General features: G+C 38.7%; 1 protein-coding gene across 2 annotated transcripts in view; it reads right to left on the bottom strand.

The window, feature by feature from the left end:
* Positions 1-3,739: 3,739 nt before the first annotated feature.
* Mau2 (Mau2 sister chromatid cohesion factor) overlaps positions 3,740-17,597 on the bottom strand; it is a 700,592-nt gene continuing 686,734 nt past the window's right edge. For both annotated transcript variants that reach the window (XM_068367342.1, XM_068367343.1), the window contains exon 12: positions 3,740-7,563. The gene's annotated coding sequence lies outside the window, so the exon portion shown is untranslated. The remainder of the gene's footprint in view (positions 7,564-17,597) is intronic.

Consider the following 17,597-nt stretch of genomic DNA (forward strand, 5'->3'; position numbering starts at 1 on the left):
GCTTGTTATCAACACATCCCTGATTTATACACTACATCTCTCGGGATATTTGCTCAGGAAGTTAGAACTATGTGATACCTCTAAGGTAAAATTTCTCTGGTACATCATTCGCAGAAATATCCCAAGTAGAAGATACCATTGAGGAACTTCCATCAGGACGACATGGCTATCTCACCCAAAAATAGATTTTTCCTATGTCAAAATCTGTTTTTCTTCTATTTTATGACAGCCTTGCATAAGATAATTCTTTTGAAGGATCAAGAACACCTAAGGTTTTTCAGCTTTGGTTAACTTTCCAAGGTGACTTACCAACCATTAGATTCAATTGCTTATAATTTTAAACCCACTTGCTTATTTAGTGTGGGGATGAATCCACCAATTGAGATTAAGGGGAATATAATGTTAGGAGAGCAAAGTAAGCAGAGACACTGCTTTCAAGGTCAGGTCCCTATCTGATGACCGTTTCACAGGCTTGGATCTGGAACGTTGAGTTTAAAGTTAATACAGTGCTTCTGAAGGTGGTGAAGGTCATGTTTGTGGAATGACCTTTATAGCAAATTTTCTTTATGGATGCCCTTATTTTTAGCATAAACAGTACAGCTTCAGTACAATTATACCTGCCTATTTTGACCATTGAATTTGATTTCTGGTGTACTTTACCTTCTCATCTTTACATATATCATGATTAGTGGTATCTTTTTGCTTTAAATTTCATACATCTCAATGTGACAAAACGTTATCTTCACTTTCACTACTCTCACTGAAAGTTGCGGTTTTACTAATTTGGGAGTAACAATATCTGTTATTTCAATACGAAATATTTCCTTCACACTGGTTAAGGCACTGGCAGCTTAAACTATTCAGTCATTTGACTTTAGGTGTCAAATTGTTTTTCACACTTGACAAGTAATATCTATCTACTCCATGATTAAACTTACTGGATTGAAAAATTTAGGAAATAAGCACCAGTGCTGGAACCTGGGAGGCTATTCAACACCAAAGTGCAACTAGGGGAAACCTGGAAGTGGCAGTATGAAGTACAGTAAATGTAAAGAAGTTGGACAGCATGATGTAAAGAAGGCAGCTGGAACAGAGGTATACAAGGTTAAAAAAACGAATGCAGCTAGGAGTCATAACACCATAAAGTAATACCTAAAGTGCACCACTTGAAGTGTACTGACAGCACTAGCCATCAACTGGGATGAATAAATCTATATGATCATAGAACTTCTCATATACAAGAAGGTTAAAAAACGAGTGCAGCTAGGAGTCATAACACCATTAAGTAATGCCTAAAGTGTACCACTTGAAGTGTACTGACAGCACTAGCCATCGACTGGGATGAATAAATCTATATAATTATAGAACTTCTCATATCTCTCAACCATTCTATTTCAAAATTGTTTCATGTAAAATGTGGGAAAACTATCCAACTACTGTAAGACAACGCTTCTGGCATCAATTTCATCATTCTGGGAAACTTTTATATGTACATTTACCTACATAGGTCCAGAAACCCCTTGTGTATAGGAAAACTTCATCATAATATCTAATTAGAAGATACTTTCCAAACATTTCATGTATTCGCCATCAGTTCTGATAAAGATATCTGGATTGAATAGTGTAGACTTATTTTTCTTCAAAATGCTGTAAGTCTACTGGAGTTGGATCTTTAAAGTAAAGTATAAAGCTTTGAATTGGATTAGCAAATTTGAGGACTGGGGCCTAAGAGGCCCTTCAATATCAATGTGCAACTGGGAGAAAACCCGTCAGCTGTGGTATTAAGGAAAAGCTGACAGGCTGGAATTCAACATGGAATAAATTAACCAGGAATTGAGGTATAATAGAGGGCTAATAAGTGGGTTCTTGGAGTAATTGGTGCACTAATGTTGAGTATAATACTTGGAAATTTTTCTTCATAACATTGAGCTTAGACACTCCAGTTACTTAGATTACGAGGGGTATCATTAACTAACTGCTTGCCATTGTCTATTCCTCAACATTGTAGTAACTAACTTCTTGGTTGAGAGACAAAGTAAAATCCAAGTTGATCAGGACGTATGGATGTCTTCAACGCAATCCAAAATAGTACTGCTATTTCTGGTTTTTAAATGCTCTGGGGACATCAATATCATTGTTCATACACTTGACCCTTAATATCTTACTAACTAAAAATTCCCAGACTATTCAGACAATATTGCAAACTAAAAATTTGCCTTTCTCTCGTGTGCTTTAATTCTTTAGGGAAGAAATGCTACCATGCACCATACCCTTCTTCGTGATCTAAAAGCAAAATCATAATCAAGGTCATGTCTGATTTAAAAAAAAAAAAAATAATAGAACAATGGAGATGGAAAAAAGAAATAAAACTAGGAGTTTATCTAAACCAAATAATGGTTGGCTCCTTGACGGCCAGACCAATAACCAGGGGCTGTAAGTTTGAGGGCGGTCACTGGTACATCAATATTATTGGATTTTTCTTTAACTTATAATTTTCATACAATATTACTAATAAATAATACAGGAATTTTAGCCAAATTTCAATATATAATATAATAAAAATTTAATTTCCTATTAACAAAATAATAGAATCTATTTGAAAAATAATTTCTAAAGTCTTCCACTATTTTACTTTGCAAGGGGTATGAAAATTACGTTGAATAATTGAGAATTTTTATTTCTCTATAACTGCAATGTTAATTTTACAATTCTTCCATGGCAATACAGTGTCTATAATTAAAATAATTTTCAATATTGCCACAAAATACAGGTACTACAGAACACATGATAAATAAGTGGCTTTCAAATTTTTACATTAAAACTTTGATCATTATACAGCACTAAACCTAAGATAATTTTGAACTGAAAATATACAATGAAGAAAGCTAATGCATATCAAAGCCTCTTAAATTATAAAGTAGAAAATAAAATTCCAGAATAAACAAAATTTTCATGTGAAATTCTTGCATAGTGAAGTAAAGATGTTCTCCATTTTCTAGGATACAATGGCACATTCACACAAATTAACAATTCACATAAAATACATGAAATTGCTGCTCATTAAAAATAAAATATTCCTTTACTTATAAATACACATTTTATATATATATATATATATATATATATATATATATATATATATATATATATATATATATATATATATATAAAACTCACTTTTACTAATGTTTCATATACATATACTAGTGTACACAACCTATCAAGAATGACGGCTAAATATTTTGATGGATATGGACACACGCGCAACCCCTTTCACCGGGGTATGACTACTCCTCTCACCCATACCCCAGGGATGGGGAGAGCTGCATATAACTGGAAACTGTATATATATATATATATATATATATATATATATATATATATATATATATATATATATATATATATATATATATATACTGTATATATATACAGTATATATATATATATAATATATATATATATATATATATATATATATATATATATATATATATATATATATATATATATATATATATATATATATATATGCAAATAATTTATTTCAGGCCATACTCATCTCTCCACATTCCTTGAGTTAGGGGGAGAGGGACTAGCCATGCCCAAGTGAGAAAGGGTGTATGTGTGTGTGCACATCTATCTAAATATTTAGCAGTAATTTTTGATGGGTTATGTATACTTTTATGTATGTATGTATGTATGTATGTATGAATGTATGTATATATGTATGTATGTATATATATATATATATATATATATATATATATATATATATATATATATATATATATATATATATATATATATATATATATATATATCACTTTTACTAAAGCTTCAACTTCCAATTAGACTGAACAAACTGTAAGGACATAATGATGATATATCCTTCGAGTTACTGATCAACAACCAGCAAAGTTGTAGTCAGACAGAGTAAGCCATCCTAAGCTGGATGAGCTCCCTCTCTAACCCACTGAAAGCTTTAATCTCTCAAGTAACTATCAAGCAGAGATGCACACATATTATAATGAAAGAAAAAATAATTCCAGGACAATTTTATGACAAATAATCTTTTAATTCAGTTCCTTTAACCCTTTCAAGATATACACTCAGTCTTAACCTGGATTATTTTGAGTATATTTTCAATTAACTAGGTTCCTTCAATAATATTAAAACTGTTCAAACTAAGCCTAATTATTAGATTGTGGTATCAGTGATTGTTGTAGACTGTAGATGACAGTATTAATATGCTCTATGTTATAAAAGAACGAAAGGAGAATGATGAAGGGAGCTACTGAAACATCAAACTGCCAATAGTTAGTAATCTCTTTATAATGCATACTAATAGCTGTTGACCCATCCTCAAATAAGAAAATGCAGAATGACAATTTGTCACTTGGTAATGTATTCATATACCTTTCACCCGATCCTTGAATAAGAAAATGTTGAATGACAACTATGGTAAAAGACACAAGATATTGACTCGACATTAAAAAACGTTTAATTCTACATAGACCTTTGTAGTTACAAACGTAATGATTTCTAGGTATCCCAATCATAAGCTCAACAAACTCTTATCCATTGTTTTCAATGTGCTAGTCTTGGTAATACTAGTACCTTAGACTACATAGGTATTCAGAATTCCTACAGCTATTTTAACAAAATACTTTAAAAAACATATTCTACTTATTTCACACATAGATTCTAATCTATAGAAGTTCTTGGGACAATTCTTCTTATAGTTTAGATACCTTATTTATTGTTTTAGGGCCTTGAAATCTAGCATGCAGCTATATGTAAAAATTCTCTGCCATGGTAATTGCAGTAAACCTTCACTGCATAAAAGTTGCAGGTAAATTGACTGAAGTGAAGTTGACAGACACAGGAGCTTGTGGACATATCTGAAGTCTTTCAGAAGATACATAAAGCTGTCAAAAACCTGTGTGATATTGCAAACAAGATTAATTCATGCTTTTTGGATTACATTATATCATCAATCAATACTCTCAGAAAAGAGATTGGCCACAAGAATAAAAGAACAGCTAAGCTACTGATTCTAGAGGATACAAGCATTCAGAATGAAATTTAAAATTCACGGTTGCCTTAAAAAGATTTGTCGTTCATAGGCAATCTCCATAATCTTCATAAATTCCTGCTAATTAAGTTAAAAGAGCCATTCTCATTAAAGCAATTGCTATTTTGTTAAGGTATTGACAACATTCTGTCTCCTTTTTCTAAGCCTTAAGAATCATGACTTCCCTCTCTTCACCCACTATATGATCTTGTGCCATTTTACATATGGTCCATATGGTGGTGCTCTCCAGATTCCATACACATGCAACTGTAACGTTGTCGAACATCACAAACAAATTAAATTCTCTTAAATGGCCTGCAAAGGTCATGAATAGATTTTTTACAAATCAGAATGTTAACATGCTTTTGTAGAAGTGTTATGCACTGTGGTCAATTCCACAATGGTATCATATCCTCAGTTTTTCTTATCTTTCTAAGAACATACCTAGACAACAATTTTACCTGTAACTTCTATCACAATAGGTTTTATTAACATTATTTTGCTGCTCTAACTTTTCATTTCACATCTTTAAATTAACAACAAATATATCTACCAAAACTATAACTTGCATTGCTTTGTGCTGCAACTCTGAAAGCCAAACACTGAAGAGGTCATGGGTTTTTTTATTGTTATCTATTTCTTATTCTTTTGTTAATATAATATAGTCTATTTTAAAGGCTTTCTTTCATTTTATGTTTATGGGGATAATGATGGCTTACTGTGGACTTTTTTGAAATTTAATTGAAAGTTTCTTTTATTAATGTCAAGGAAATAAGGGACAACTTCATAAACATATCTAGCATTGTTAGATTTTGGTAGACAACATATGCCATCTTCTACCAGGCAGAAAAGTCTACATTAATATTATTTGATATCTAATTTACGGATATGGACATGGGGTGTTGTTTAAAAGTGCTTGAGTGGGACTAGCAAGAAGACCTTAACTAGTAGTGTGACCAATTCTATAATTACCTAGACCACTATTGAAAGTCTATCTTCCCTCTACTAGGTGTTCATCACACATTATTGTTCATCATCCTTGACCCCAATCGCATCTTAAAGAATATCATGTACAAGTTTCTTTCCACCATATCAGAGTTCTTTGACTTGGGTCTCATCCTCTTTCTGATATTGGATCTTTACTGCTTTGACATCAGTTACATCTGTGAGCAATGGAAATTCAACACCTACATAACTTAACTAGGGCTAAATCCCCAGAACACAGTCCATGAACTCATGATAAACCTCAGTGACAACTTTCATTGTCTGTATCTTCAACTGGCAGAAAAAGGTGATACTTTACATCTCTTCAAACAATCTGGATAAAGGGTAACTGTAGCAAGTGTCTCATTCAGTAATTTTTACCTAAAGTAATGAGATTAAACTAACTCCAGGTAGGAGCTTGGTAATGCTTTGCCTGGTCTAGTGTTGCTTATAGATTGAAGGCAAGTGAGCTTTCTAACATGGATACGAAAAATTGCACAGAATTGGAAGCTACATAAACCACTTTTCCCTTAATCCTCTGGAATAAGTCCACAATGATTCCTAATACATGTACATTGGTTGAACCAACTTGTCAATGCTAAAACGGACAAGTTTTGAGTATTTCTGTTGCCAGAAGAAATTAACTTCTGTTGCCAGAAGAAATTAACTTCTGTTGCCAGAAGAAATTAACTTGAAGCAAGATCAGTAATCTCCATATAAAATACAAATAAGCAGCATTTTGGTAATGACTTACCTTCACTGCTTGGGACAAAAAATACAAAATGTACTATTACATTAAGTGATTTAAATAAAAAATAAAAAACTTACATTTACACTGTGCACACTAAGAAGTAATAAGAACACAGCTTGCTTTGAGATATGGCATAAAAAGAGACTATAGTATATAGGATAAGCCAGTTGAAAGAGCATTACTTAAAACCTCAAATATAAAAGTCACAGTTCCACAACATTTTGATGAGAGTATAACTATAGAATGAATCACTATAAAAAATATATAACTATTGCAAAAAACAGCAATGTCGATGAAGAGCAATTGACAATTTCTTGTTTTTAGCAAGGATCACAAGAGCTCTCCCTCCCTAGCTAAAAAAGTATCAACCCATGTAAGGTGTTTTCTTGATATAAACCAGTAAATTTGAACTTGCCTTTGTTGGTCTAAATTGGATGTTCACACATTAGTAAAAGAGGTTTAGCATTTTGTCTGAACATGGTAATGACATATCTGGTTCTTAATTCAGGTAAGCCCCTAAAAATATTTAGTTTCAAGGGACTGCTCACTATAATACTAAAACAAGCTATGATGTTAAATTTGCTTAAAACTATACAGTCAACTATAAACTGCATGATTTTGATAGTTTTTACATAGAATTTTGTTGTAAGCACCAACTCCAATCTTGGCTTCATGCCAGATAAAGTAAGCACTTCATATTTCCATGAGGCTCTCTACTAGTGCTCCATTTATCAATACAAACACTCATTTCCTGAAAAGCAAAAATTCAAAATTAGATTTTAAAATACTGTACTCAATGAATTCTATGAACATAAATCTATTCTTTCAATAGAAACTCATTACATTTCTACAGCCAATTCATGCATTCTTTACTTGCATCCAGAGGGCAGGTAGTGAAGCTTATTAATAGGTATGGAACTCTGCACTTTTGCCATAATGACTGTGATTTGTAACTTGTCAGGCAGTTCTCTAATATAACAATTCTTAAAAGCAATTCGTATTTTTCCTAACTATACAAACCCAAGTCCTCTAACATAATTTCAACAGAGCTGAAAACTCGGCTATCAAAATTTATGCAGTAATACCTTGAGATACGAGTGTCCCAACATACGAGAAATTTGAGGTACGAGGAAAATTTCGAGCAAATTTTTGTCGATATACGAAAAAAAATTTATATACGAGGCAGTTCCCTATGTGGCCGCCAGGTGGCCAAGTGTGCCAAGAGGCATCTCGCCAGGACAGCATCGCTCGGTCTTTCCTGTCAGTTCTCCATTGCGTAAAGTTTATCTCCGAGTATCGGCCGTAGTTTTTGCTTTTTTTATGTGTTTTTTGTGTTAATTAGGGCAGAATTCAGTGAATAAGCAATGGGTCCAAAGCAAGCAAGTGCAAACAAGGGTAGTGAAAAGAAATAGCGTATGATAACAATGGGGATAAAGCATGAAATAATCGAAAAACAGGAGAGTGGTGTAAGAGTGACTGAGCTGGCTCAAGCAGAAGGATGCTATAAAAGTACCAAGGCTTCCAAAGGAGTAACCATCCTTTCCAAGCTGTGCAGTGATACTCATGACGAGAGTAAGAGGCTTTCTTTTAATATGGATAAAGGAGAAACAGCTGGTGGGAGATAGCGTGACCATCACTATCATATATGAAAAGGCCAGCAGAATCTACGATGACTTGAAAGGGAAGCAAGCATCCGAGAGAGGGGAGATTTCGATGCCAGCAGAAACTTTCAAAGCTAGTCGTCGGTGGTTGGATAACTTTAAAAAACGGACTGGGATACACTCGGTTGTGAGGCATGGGGAAGCAGGAAGTTCTGACTCGAAAGCCGAGGTGGACTTCGTCACAACCTTTGCCTTGGTTATCGCCCAACATGGCTACATCCCCCAACAAGTCTTCAACTGGCCTTTTCTGGAAGAAGATACCCAGGAGGACATTCATCAAGGCAGAGGAGAAGAGACTACCGGGCCATAAACCAATGAAGGACCGGTTAACTCTAGCCTTGTGTGCCAATGCCAGCAGTGACTGTAAGGTCAAACCACTGCTGGTGTACCACTCGGAAAACCCACGTACTTTCAAGAGCCAAGGATCTTGAAAGAAAACTGCAAGTGATGTGGCGCACTAATGCTAGGGCTTGGGTTACGCGGCATTTCTTTGCAGAATGGGTTAATCTGTGCTTTGGTCTGCCAGTCAAAAAATATTTGGCTGCGAAAAACCTGCCAATGAAATGTCTCCTGGTCCTCAACAATGCCCCTGGTCACCCTCCTGGTCTTGAAGAGGACATTCTTGATGAGTTCAGGTTCATCAAGGTCCTTTATCTCCCGCCAAACACCGCGCCACTCCTCCAGCCCATGGACCAACAAGTAATTTCCAACTTTAAAAAAACTGTACACGAAGCATTTGTTCAAGAAATGCTTCCATGTCACAGACAACACCAATCTCCCCATTCGTGAATTTTGGAAGGAACATTTCAACATCGTCCATTGCTTAAAAATTATTGACGATGCCTGGCAGGGTGTCACAAGAAGAATTCTTAATTCAGCATGGAAGAAATTGTGGCCAGCTTCCATCGCTGAGAGGGACTTTGAAGGGTTCAATACGACAGACCCTGATGACCCCGAACCTATTGTGACGGATGAAATTTTGTCTTTTGGAAAGTCCATGGGGCTGGAGGTAGATGAGGCAGACGTGAACGACCTTGTCGAGGAGCATCAGGAAGAGCTCACGACACAGGAATTGATAGAGCTCCAGGAGATGCAACATTCGGAGATATTTCAGGAGCTCAGTAGCGAGGAGGAGATGGAAGACGAGGGCCGCCTCTCTATGACAGAAATCAAAGATATGTCAGCGAAGTGGCAGGAGTTTTCTAATTTTATGGAAAAGAGGCACCCGGACAAGTTGGCGTGTGGTCGTGCGTTAGCCCTTAGTGACGACACTTGCATGCGTCATTTTGGCAACATTTTGAAGGGGAGACAAAAGCAAACATCCCCAGATAGGTTCCTTTTAAATAGGCCGGCAAAAAATGAAGGTGAAAGCGAAGCAAAAAGAGCCAAGCTGGAAGAAGAAAAGTAAAAAAATAAAAATGAAAACTAAATTAGAATTAGTTTAGTGTAACGTAAGATTAACATTTTATTCTTAAGTGTGTGTACAGTAAGCTAATTTCATTTAAGTTAAATTTAAAGTTGCTAATTTCATTTAAGTTAAATTTAAAGTTTAAGTAGTGTTACAAAAGTGTTGCGTACCGAACGTGTTGCCATCAAGTCTCTCCTCCCCGTCCTCTCTCCCTCCTCCTCCTCCGCACATACCGCCGTTAGCCGCTACCGTCTGTCTCGAAGGTAAGAACTCCATAATAATGTTACATTTTATTGAGGATCATAACTAGTTCATAGGTATTTGTTATTATGTGAGCATAGAATGTGAATAAGAACAATTAAAAACATATTTTTTCCACTGTAATATGCAGTTTTTAGGTGTTTTTTCAGAGGGTGGGAAAGGATTAATTTTTTTTTAGTTATTTTATATGGGAAAAATTAATCTGAGATATGAGCAAATTGACACACGAGCTTGGTCCCGGAACGCATTAAACCCGTATCTCAAGGTATTACTTAGAAGAGAGCTGATAACTTTTCACAAATGCAAACCCTTTTTTTCAGGAAGACAAGTATTGTCATTTCGTGGTGTTGGATTTGTACTCTTCTATGAAGTTAATTCTTTCCTTTGCAACACCGAACTTTTGTTGACCCACTAGTGTGAGAAAATATGAGCTGAAGTGTTTTCATTATCCAAGAGGAAGCGAAGACAGTCTTCTGTTGAACATCCTGGGACAGCACTGGAGATGGTGTGACTTTAAGTCCCATTGGATTCCTAGCTATTGGAACTTCTGAGCTGGAGGAAGGCGAGACTTCTTGCGATTGATGTTAAAGCCCAGGTGTTCCAGAAACTGGGTCACCTTGTTGGCTGCCTGCAGACAAGTAGTCTTGGATGCTGCCCATACTGGTCAATCGTCTAGATCTGCTAGTAATTGAACTCCTTAGGAGTTTAGCTGCTAGATAATTGTGTCTGCCGGCTTCGTGAACACCGTTGAGGCTGTATTCAGTCTGAAGGACATTGCTCTGAAGAATCACTTCTTCTGTAGCATGAATACTAGGTAGGAGGAAAAAGGGCGGCTCAATAGAAAATGCCAGTGAGCATATGGTGGGTCTATTGAGGGTGTGTTTGCTCCTTTTGGTAAAAGGGTCCTTATGTGTTGCCAAGTAAGCATCCAGAACTTGTTGTTCTCGATGAACTTGTTGAGTGGAGACAAGTCTAGAATGACTCTGAGTTTGTCTGAGTCTTTCTTGGGAACACAAAACAGCCTTCCCTGGAATTTGATGGACTTCGCTTTCCTTCTTACCTGCTTATTCAAGAGTTCTGAGGTATATTCTTCTCACGAGGGGGTGGAGTGTTAGAAGAATTTTGGAAAACGGGGTGGAATTCTGTTCCATTTCCACCGGAGTCCATTCGTTAATAGGCTGTGGCCCCAGGGATCGAAGGTCTCACAATCCCGACAGTGATACGGTCTATCTCTTACCTGAAACCCCTCTTGGGTGTGGGGTCCTGTGGATTTGTTTTCGTGACCACGTCCTACTCGGCCCCGGGAGGAGTTATCTCTGGGTGAACTTCTCTTAGGGCCATTTCCTTTCTGACTTAAGGTGAAAGGAAGTCGATTCCCACACAACGTTAGGGTTAAAGATTGGCAACTGAGCCACCAGTTGTTGAGGGACCATCGTACTCACGGCAGAAAGTTGTGCAGATCTGCATGGTCTCCTTGCCTTTTTATTTTTTAGGCTGGGGACCTTCGTCCGAGGAAGATTTCCTCTTAGAGCTCATGCCCCACTTTTGGAGAAGGTTCCCGTTCTCCGTGGTTGCTCTGGCTATGCTCTCTTGGACCAGTTCCTGTGGGAAAAAGGTCTTTACCCCAGATGTTCGAGGTAATCAGTTTCCTTGGTTTGTGTCTTATGGTTGCTGAGGTCAAAATGGACTCTGTGCAGGCTCTCCTTGCTCTGAGGGAAGCATATAAGTCTTTCACAAGGGTACCCATGTGGGACTTAGCCAGGAAAATTATCCTTTCTGGGGTGTTCTGTAGACCTACACTCATTTCCAGGCAGTTCTGATGAGAAAGGGAGGCTGCTAGTCTCTCTTTCGTCTCCTGTTCCCTCCTCAGAAGATTGTCCGGCAACTTCGGAAAGTTCTCATTGAACTGCTGGCCTGCTATCTCTGGATCCAACTTGGAGACAGAGAAGGTTAGACGGACATCCTTTCACTTCTCCTAGCAGGCAGGTAGTGCTAGAGAGAATGGTTTGCATTCCTCTAGGGTTGGGCAAGGATTGCCCTTGTAGACTTCCTTGACGGCGAAGTCAAGTGCTTTCTCCGAACAGGGGAAAGAGATGGAGGAAGGAGCACGAAAGGTGGGATGTCTCTTGCTCAGTGCTGAGACTTTGGAGTTGGTTTACCCGGCTCCTTTCAATTGCTATTGAAACGGATCCTTCTTCATTCGCTTGTGGATGTTCCACATCTTCTTCAGGGCCTACTTGTAGTGGGGCCTTCTCAGTGACAATGAACACTTCTGACGTCCTTTTTTGAAGGATGTTCATGCCTTCTACTGCCTTGTCTATGTTCACGTCTATCTTCATTTGTATAAGGGGAGACTGGACCTGTTCCTGGGGCACCACCGCGTTAGGTAGAGCCTTGGAGAACAGCAAGTACCTTAGGTAGTCATCGAGTAAGTACAGTCCCTTGAAAATTCTTTTGGAATCTACTTACCCATTAGCGAAGGGTCTCCCTCACTGTATCTCTAGTCTCCATGTTGACTGAGGGAGCTTCTGCGAAGCCGTTGGCCAGCAGGGTCGAACAGGTGGGGTAACCCTTCGGGTCCCAATACTTGAGAACTTCCGACACGATGCTGCAAGGGGCATGAGTCCTGCAATTCGTGTAGCCACAAGAGTCTTTGTCTTTGTGGTTGCAGACTAAGGCTGCGCATTTCTACATTGGCACCTCCTGTAAAGGAAAAGGGGCTCAATGAGTATACAGTATACTTTTTTACATCATTGATATAAAAGCATAAAATTTTATGAACAATAGTAATTACTATTGTTTATGGTAGCTTAGGATAGTAAGCTGGAAAGGAAATAGAAAAGACACATATCTACTCTTCCCACCCCAATCAATTACTGAGACCTTTCTGGGGCGTTCTGTACACCTGCACTCATTTCCAGGCAGTTCTGATGAGAAAAGGAGGCTGCTAGTCTCTCTTTCGTCTCCTGATCCCTCCTCAGAAGATTGTCTGGCAACTTCGGAAGGTTCTCATTGAACTACTGGCCTACTATCTCTGGATCCAACTTGAAGACGGAGAAGGTTAGACGGACATCCTTCCACTTCTCGCAGGCAGGTAGTGCTAGAGAGAATGGTTTGCATTCCTCTAGGGTTGGGCAAGGATTGCCCTTGTCGACTTCCTTGACGGCGAAGTCTAGTGCTTTCTCCGAACAGGCGAAAGAGATGGAAGAAGGAGCAAAAAACGTGGGATGTCTCTTGCTCAGTGCTGAGACTTTGGAGTTGGATTACCCGGCTCCTTTCAATGTTTTCAGGAAGATGGCTTGCGCCTTGTCATGTTCGAGGACAATGACCTCTTTGGGTACCATTTCCTCACAGGTTGCATGTTCATCCTGCAGTCTCATGTAGCATTCTGGGTAAACTGAAAAGTTAGGCCAGAATTCAAGATCTTCAATCAGTTTGGTCCCCAACTTCTCTGAGACGAATAGTTTCCCATTCATCATGGCATATGCCTCGTATACCTCCAGGGGTCGGTTTCGGAGCGGTGAAAGAAATTCAGCACCTTAAGGAGCTTCTTAGCAGAGCTCTTGGTAGGTCCTGGGCGATCCATCCCCTCTTGCAATAGTATCTGTTGCAGTCTGAGTGATTCTCTCATTGTCTCTTGTACCTTTTAGAACAACTCCATTATCCGTTGGATCAAAGTGAGGATCTCTTCATTCATGATTCATGACGGCCTATGCTGGTGGTTATGGAGTTGGGATTGAAGAGGTTGACGGCATAGGTTGGTATGCCGTCCCGGCAAACTGAGGGTCTTCAGTTGCCGTTGAAACGGATTCTTCTTCCTCCGCGTGTGGATGTTCCATGTCTTCTTCAGGGCCTACTTGTAGTGGGGCCTTCTCAGTGTCAATGAACACTTCTGATGTCCTTTCTTGAAGGATGTCCATGCCTTCTACTGCCTTGTCTATGTCCACGTCTATCTTCATTTGTATAAGGGGAGACTGGACCTGTTCCTGGGGCACCCCGCATTAGGTAGAGCCTTGGGGAACAGTAGGTACCTTAGGGAGTCGTCGAGTAAGTACAGTCCCTTGAAAATTCTTTTGGAATCTACTTACCCATTAGCGAAGGGTCTCCCTAACTGTATCTCTAGTCTCCATGTTGACTGAGGGAGCTTCTGCGAAGCCGTTGGCCAGCAGGGTCAAACAGGTGGGGTAACCCTTCGGGTCCCAATACTTGAGAACTCCCGACACGATGCTGCAGGGGGCATGAGTCCTGCACTTCGTGTAGCCACAAGTGTCTTTGTCTTTGTGGTTGCAGGCTAAGGCTAAACATTTCTACATTAGCTCCTCCTGTAAAGGAAAAGGGGCTCAATGAGTATATAGTTTTTTATATCATTAATAAAAAAGCATACAATTTTATGAACAATAGTAATTACTATTGTTTATGGTAGCTTAAGATAGTAAGCTGGAAAGGAAATAGAGAAGACTCATATCTACGCTTCCCACCCCAATCAATTACTGAGACCTCCGTCAATAATAATATTTTAGGTTCCTTGTTAGGGAGAATACAGAGTGGAGGAAACTCTAATACTTAGTGTTAGGGTTAGTAAGTGTTAGTATAACTATTCACCTGTAATATACTAATATTGAACGGTGATTTATTAGGGTCCCGATGATCAAAGGATTTATCTGGGTGTTGAGGGATTACTCAACCTCAACATGATATCGTGGCCCCAACAATAGACTGTGATAGGAAACGTACAATATGTTAGAAATTAAATGTACTATGGTATATTCTATATACTGTAGTCTAGCCAGCACACTACCAGGGTTAGGTTTGTACCTGGCGGCACTAACTGATAAAGAGAGAAAGTATTAAGGCAGGAGGGTTTCCTATTATTATGGTTTAGCACAAAATCTGGAAGTGTAGGAGGACTGTCAGGCTGCCTACTGTCTCCTTGCCAGAATGAGAATTCTAGTGGAAGGGATAAGAATCCGTCTGATTCTAGCTTCCATCCCTCCACAAAAGGCCTGCCGCCAGCTGTACAGCCGGCGGCAAAATTTGTGGATGGCAGACCAAGGTAGGCCTGAAGACTTCTCAAAAGTATGTTGGGTTTCCCACTGGTCGCTGTCAGGTCCGGCTCTATCTTTCCCCCCGAGACATTCATTTCCAGTGAAGGAAGGACATAAGGGGGAAGGTGACTGAGGCGGCTGCATAACTGCCACCGGTAGGGGTCCCGGCTGCCAAAACAGTCAACTCGGCAAGATGGGATGACTGTCTGAGTACCGATGAGAGAACGTTGTGATGGCTAGGCCGACACTAAAGGACAGAGGGGGTAGGGGGAAGGGTCTTATATTTCACAGGGAAGAAAGGTGGCGGCAGGTATGCCGCCTACCTTCGACCGTGAACTAAGGAAGCATGGCTTCCTTTGCCGATGATGTCCTGGACAGCAGAGGAACAAAGATTCCCCTGCCGGCGACATCGTCGGCTGCAAGACAGGGCACCCTGAATTGCCGTCTAACCCCAAAGCCTGAGTACTTGGCGGCGATGGGGAGAGCCGGCGGTTGCCACCTGTAATGGCGTAGGCTCAGGAAGGGAGGAAGGGTTTAGCTTCTTTTCTCTAAAAGAGAATATAAATCAAACCCTATCCATAAATTCTAGGGGATGTATGTCCCCATCCGAATTAATAAGGAACGATAGGGCGAGGTTAAACATGGGGAATTACTTTACTAACGTATACATATACGAGTTAGGCTAGCCTAATTTCGATAGAAACCACAGCCATGTTGTTACCAAAGGGGCCCCCACCGTATACGAAAGTATAGTTACATATTAGGAAGAGGAATAATAATCTATTTGTATGCACAATCTTTACTTGTATAATTTTCCTAACTAGCTAATATTATAGCTAAATGCCGGGAAAGTTGCCCTACTAGCTAAATAAAATGCAATAATAATGACGACAGCAGTCGTAGAAATGGCCGCCTTTGGTCGTGGCAATGCTCAACCTAACACATTTAAATTATTGGAATTTAACTGTGAGACGGGAGCCAAAATATATGCATAGGAAAGAATTAATACTCAACTTTCTAAAGAATGAAGATGCCAGAGATTGCATAATTAATATTCTGAAAACTTGCGATAACACCGGGATAACATTGGGAAAACACTAAATCATATTGGCTACAAGTAAAGGAATGGCGGCCGGTACTAGTGCGGATAGGAGGTCCACCGGGTACCTAGATCGGCCCCCCCTACTCTTGCCACTCTTCCCCCTCAAAGAGTTAAATCTATTCGGGGTAAGATTGCTATGTGTCGTATCTAAAAATATGTCCCCTGATTTTATGCGACATCTTTAAAGTTATATTATGGATGAATCGCGCCAGGAGTTAGAGTTCTGGAAACTTTCGGTTTATTTCTCTAGGAGTATCACTGTAGCATATACCCCTTAGAAAAGCTACCTAAAGGAACCTTCCATCAGGACGACATGGCCGACCCCAAAAAATTGATAAAAATTTGTCCTAATTTTAGGTCGTGTTATAAAGGGAATTATAACATTTACATCAACCCTGGTTGGAATTTTAACCTTCTACAAGTTATTAAAACTTTAAAACATTTTAAATGTTATTTCTTCATATAAACAATCTAATATTAGAAAAAAATACAGTATAGTTCACAGAAAGTATTGAAAATGGGTAGTAAAAACATTTGAATAGGTAAGTTTTCATTTGCCATGGCCCTAATGGAATTATTCCTGTTATGTGTTTCGAAATATGCGATTTTACATTTTTGTAGTGCCATTGATCGACCAAATTCTCGCATTATTTGGGACCCTACTTTATGTCTATAAAGCCATAAATACTTCTTAATACAGTATCTGCATCTTCTCTACCTTGGGATCAGAGACCCAAGGGGTAATCAACTTTATGATAATAGCTTCCGGTCGGCCAGGGAATCACACCGGGCCCAAGGAACTGAGGTTCCAGTGACGTTAACCATTCAGACAGAGAGAAAGATAAAAGTTGATTACAATTCTCTCATACTTATTACAGTCGAATTCAGTTTTTTTGTACTTGAAATCGGAATCAACACATCTCCACCAAGATAAACAGAAGAAAGGTGCTGCCTCTCCCCTCCACACTTGGCAGCAGCAAAACTCTTTCTGCCAACAGAGTACTAGCAATGTTTAAAGAAAACTAACTTCCTTAGGTTCACGTTGTCATCGGAGTTGTAAAGCCACACTCGTAAAGGATACAACAGCAACAGACATACTGCCCAACAAAGATAGGTATGCTGGATAGCACAGAAAACTGTATGTGTTGGATAAATGTAGGATAGCACAGAAAATTGTATACAGTATGTTGGATAACTGCTGGATAGCACAGAAAACTGTATATGATAGATAAATGCTGGATAGTACAGAAAACTGTATATGTTGGATAACTGCTTGATAGTACAGAAAACTGTATACATTGGATAACA

The sequence above is a fragment of the Palaemon carinicauda genome, chromosome 45 (assembly GCF_036898095.1).
Source record: "Palaemon carinicauda isolate YSFRI2023 chromosome 45, ASM3689809v2, whole genome shotgun sequence".
Classification (NCBI taxonomy): Eukaryota; Metazoa; Arthropoda; class Malacostraca; order Decapoda; family Palaemonidae; genus Palaemon; species Palaemon carinicauda.